Consider the following 5,077-nt stretch of genomic DNA (forward strand, 5'->3'; position numbering starts at 1 on the left):
GTCCAAAGTGTGAGCATGTGTTTACTTTAGACAGAGGGCAGCCTTTGGTCCAGACCTTCCCGTGGCCTCCCGCTGAGCTCTCCTCTGGCAGGACCTGGTCCTGCTGCTCTCCTCCTGCCTGAGCCAGTGACCCGGCCAGACACCTGCGGACTGCAACGTCACTCTCCTCTCTGCGAGAGCGTCCCTGCCCCGTCCCGGCCCCGCAAACAATCCTCCCTCTGTGTTTTTCACAGGTGGAGAAACCCGAGTGCTCCCATATCGCAGGCCCGTTAATCTTTCCTCAGCAAAACCGAGTGTCCTGGAAATGAGCATGTTTGCACCCACACAGCCCACCCTTCGTCCACGGGGCAGGAGAACACACGTGCCTCTGGCTTTGCTCGCCTGGGGCCATGTGAATCACGGACTTGGGTCGGAGCCCTGGTCCGCTTTCAAAGAGGTGTGCCGCTTCCGCCACTGTCCAGGCCACCCCCAGCGGCACGGGCGCTGGCCCCCGGCTGCGGCTGCTTGTTCGGGTCTCTGTCTGGATTTTACAATCCTCCTTTTAAAGGAGGCCAGTTTTCGCCTTTCAGCCCAGAAGTGTCCTTCCCTTGACCCGTTAGTGAGGAAAAATGGCCGCCATGTGCGTAGGTCAAGTGTAAGCCAGAAGCGCCCTCCTTGTGCTGCCTTATTGCCTTGGCTATTTCTGCCTGTGGTCAGGGTGCCCTGTTAGGGTGATGCTGGAGCACCTACACGGGAGGGAAGCAGGCGACCCGGTTCCTCGGGTCTCTGGGTGAAAGGATCAGACTGCGGTGGGAAGTCACCACGCAAAGGCAGCCTATTGAGAGCTCTGCACCTTGGAGCACCCGACAGTGAGTCCACTCTTTTTCTTCTGCTGGCTATTCTGCGGCTGCAATAGCACGGTCTGAGAGCATGGCCCGGAGGAGTTCCCCTCCCCACCACAGGGGCCGCCGCTTGTTTTCTTAGGGATGAGTCAGGACCCGAGGGGAGGGTGTCTCTACACTCCCGTTGCCCTTTGTCATTTGCCGCAAGTGTCATGGGGCTGGGGGAGTTAATAAGCGACCAAGGTCATAATGCTGCCTTCCCTCCCAGGGTCCCAGAGTTGGTTCTGGCCACCTCTCACTGGGAAACCTCACAAACCCGCGTCCTGGGTCTGACTCCCTTTCAAGAGACCAGGTCCACATGCCAGAGGGCACCAGGTGAGAGGCAAGAGGGGTGTCGCTTGCCAAAGAGAAATGATGTTGAAATCCACTGTGGATTACTTAAAGAACCACCAGATAAGGAGAAGGGAGCACGCAGACCACTTCCCATGTGGCTTTGCCTAGTCATTCTGTGCTGGGTCCAGCTACTAACTCCCACGGGAGCAGAGCCCACAGTGGGCCTGCCCCCCGCAAAGCCCTCTTCCTTGGGTGACAGCAAAGCCACATGGGCAGTGGGCAACTGGAGGAGAGAAAATGCAGATGGGGGCCCTGTGGAACTTGCAATGGAGCTGGCCGCTTTTGGGGGTGCCTGCATGTTCGGGAGTGTGACCTGAGCATGACCCGATCCAGTGCCCCACGATTGCATAATCCCTGTAATCGGGTGGGTACCTGTAATTAATATCGGAGCTATTTGTCAATCTTTTATCAGGTTCCTTTGCACTGTGAATAAATACTGTCCCCAGGATGCTATCTCTGACAACAACGGGGACGGCCACTTGTGCCCAGACTCATTCTCCCAGCTCTCCCACCAGAGGACAGGGAGCAGCTCAGGGGGGCAACCGTGAAGCCCACCCAATGACAAGCCAGGCATCGGGCCAGCGGGGCAGAAGCAGGCGATCTGCCAGCAAAGCGGAGGACGTTTTGCAGGCTTCGACACCGTGTGTTATGCAGGGTGACGTCAGCAGTCGCGGCCTGACACAGAGAAAAGGCACCGTGTGGCTCAGATGCTGCCGCTTGAGGTGAGGGTGACGGAATGCAGGCTGTCTCACAGTGACGCGTGTTCTCTAGGTGGCTCTCGGGGGCGACGAGAGCAGGCAGGGTGGGATGGAGGCCAGGGGGTCCCCACAGCCAGACCCTCGTCCAGCCTTGCCTCAGAGCATCCATGTCACCCCGGCAACACCTAACTTCTTTTCTTGATTGGCGACGGCACTCAGACTAGAGCCGCTGGGTGGACACTGGGCAGGGCGGCAACAGTTGCAGTAGCCGGTAGTCATTCCCAAGCTGGCCTTCGCTCCCTCCTCCCCTCCTGCCCTTCTCCCTGCTCCTTGCTGTCCCGTCCGGCTTGTGCTTGCCTCTGTCTGCTTCATCCTCTGTCGTCGCTGCCAGGTGTTCGGACACGGGCCCTGTGGCCAGGCACAGTGGCAGGAGATCTGCCTTCACCCAGGGCTGAAGAAGAAGACGTCAGAACAGAACCACCTGATGCTTAACTTCCTCGCCCCCTCCCGTCCCAAGCAGCGTGCGACCTGCTCACAGCAAGCACAAGCTGTTGCTGTGCAGCGCCAGCCCACGCCTGTGGAGGTGGTCGAGCGCTGGGAAGAGCGTCCTCGTGCTGCACCAGGATTCGTCCCCCGGAACCCCCACACGCTCCAGCATTGCTCTCTCCTTTAGGGTCAGGTAGGTTAAATTAAAACTTTTCTAAACAGAACTCCAGCTACTTGAAGGCGGCCTTCTTCAACCCCAAACTCTTCTCCTGTTGACTAAACATCCCAGCTCCCCACAGAGCAAGAGTCTTAGCCTCCCCAAGCAGCTGGTTTGCATGAGGACAATGGCCCCCGTGTCACCACATGCGCCCTCATTATGTCATTGAAGAGAATCACGAAGCATCTCGCTGACATCGTTAGTGCCTCCAGGAGCTCTTCCTTTTCCTGGGAAAGACGGATTCAGGTAGAAAGAAGTCAGAACTTCCGGGGGAAGTGGGAGAAGTTCAATGCCACCAGGAGCAGGGGGTTTTCTGGAAGCACCAGGTGGCGGGGGCACCTGACTCAGGCTTGGGGGGGAAGGGTGGGAGTCAGCGAAGGGAAAGCGGATTTTCTCAACAAAGCCTCTATTGGAAAAGAGGCAAGTGGAAGGGCATTTTGTGGGGAAAACATGTTTTGCTTTATTTTATTTTTAATATCTGTGGGCAGACCCCACAGCCACAGGCATGCGCAGAAGGCCTCGCCTCCCTGGTTCCCACAGCCCGGGACCTCCACAGGCTTTGAGCATCTTCTGGCGCCGAAGATGTTGTCCGACGGAATCCTGCATTTCGCAAACGACTCTTCAGGGAGCCGCCGGAAAGATGAACTTGAATGCTAGGATAGGTCTTACACTCTGGGAGACTTGGAATCAGCACCAGCTGTGGTTGTAAATATTCATTGAGAAACTTCCCGAAGACTCAGGAAGCTTTATTCTAAAATCAAAAGTCGTTGTTCTAAACATCGAAAAAGCGTTGCTCCTCTTTTCTGTGCCCCCCTTTCTTCTTCCTCTAAAATCAATGAACGTGTCCTTCTGTAAGGATTTCAAAAAAGTGCTTATTACCCATGCATTTTTGGTAATATGTACAAATTATTACTTATACTAAAGACCAATAATTTGGGGCAGTTTAAAAATAAGGGATGTGGAAGGAAGGTATTGAAATGCTATCTCTGGAGCAGGAGGACGCTTGGTTGGGCACCACCTCATTGAAAATCGAGTCCAATCTAGTTACAGTCAGATCCCTCAACCCAGCAGCGTCCTGGTGTCTGCCTGCTGGGTTCCAGGAACACCCCTGCCCCCTGAGTTAGGACAAAATGTCCCAGACATTGCTGGCTGTTGCCGGATGAGAAGTGCTGGTGCAAACCCTGTATTTCAGAGATGAGAAACTGAGGCTGGGAGAGGTTAAGTGATGGGCTGTAGGTTAGGCAGCTAGTTAGAGCAAACCCTGAAATATCACCCCTGTTTGGCTGCTGCCTCTTCTCGGCCGTTTTCACAGAAACCGTCTGTAAACCTCCGGGCTAATGTCACAAGGTTCTATCTGCCCAACTCAGGGCCTCAGGCTCGGACTCGTAAAATAGTGTAGCTTCTGTTAAAAACCTCAGACTTGGCCAGAATGCAGTGAGTTGTCTCCAGTTAACTTAAGAACCAAGATACTTGTGCAATTTCCGTGATGCTCATTGGACCTGTTCTAAGTAACCAAAATGTTTTCCCCAAGCTCCTTCTCTTTTCCAGAAAGTATGTTTCTCTTTCCATCTCCTTTACTTGTGAAATAACAAATGCCTGAGCCAGTCCCAAAGGATTTCATACATTTGACCATTTCCCTTGGTACTGGCAATTAGGTGACCCTACGCTTGCCAATTAGTAAATACATCTGTACATAGCTTTTGTTCATTTGATAATTGGGCGTGATATATGCAAAGCTGAAGTTCACGTCTGAAAATTTCTGGTTTTATCTGAGATCTTCTGCTCGGTACATTCAGATGCCTACACCAAAAACAAAGCCCCCCCAAACCCCAACCAGATAATTCACATTTTTGAAACCCTGTGCTCCTGTCATTCACCGCTTATTCACCATGTTGACAAATAAGCAAAGGAGAGAGCAAAGGGGGAGTGAAACCAGACTCCAGAATGTTCTTGCTCAGGGAGTGTGCCGCACGAACCAGCCCTTCCCGGCTGGAGTGCTCCCTTCCCGGTTGCTCAGGGTCACCTGGCGTCCTGCCTTGGGTCTGCCACAGCGGTGTGGTTGTCATTCTGTCTCGCCGCTTGTGCTTGGAAAAGACCACTGAGCCAGCAAACGGCCGGCGACATTCAATCTCAACTCCAATTTATGTCAGTGTGCCAGTGACGAAGTTCGCGCCTCTCCCTGCACTCTGCAGCGTGTCCGTCTGACGGGCAGATCCTCCCGGCAGCCCGTGCCAGCGGCCACAGCAGGTGCCTCTCCTTGCCCTTTGTCGAAGTGACCTGGAGCCTGGCAAGACCGCCCAGGAATGCCGCTGACGCCATCTGGGGCTCAGCACCGCACCTGCTTACGCTCCCGCTCTGCCACCGGGTAAGAGGCACCGCATTCCGTGTTGTCAGATGTCCTCTGTGCCTGGGATGGTGAATTCGGTGCTGGCTTCGTGCAGAACTTCGACGTGCCCACGGTC

The 5,077-nt window shown here is 54.6% G+C and overlaps 1 long non-coding RNA gene across 1 annotated transcript; it reads left to right on the forward strand.

Moving 5' to 3' along the window:
- Window positions 1-1,692: 1,692 nt before the first annotated feature.
- LOC119001292 (uncharacterized) lies at window positions 1,693-3,340 on the forward strand. Its single transcript, XR_005069542.1, has 4 exons — window positions 1,693-1,936; window positions 2,304-2,591; window positions 2,688-2,861; window positions 3,104-3,340. It is a non-coding gene; the product is annotated as an uncharacterized LOC119001292 (long non-coding RNA).
- The last annotated feature ends 1,737 nt before the right edge of the window (window positions 3,341-5,077 follow it).

Source organism: Sturnira hondurensis, unplaced genomic scaffold (assembly GCF_014824575.4).
Source record: "Sturnira hondurensis isolate 20B ecotype Veracruz unplaced genomic scaffold, ASM1482457v3 Scaffold0000167, whole genome shotgun sequence".
Classification (NCBI taxonomy): Eukaryota; Metazoa; Chordata; class Mammalia; order Chiroptera; family Phyllostomidae; genus Sturnira; species Sturnira hondurensis.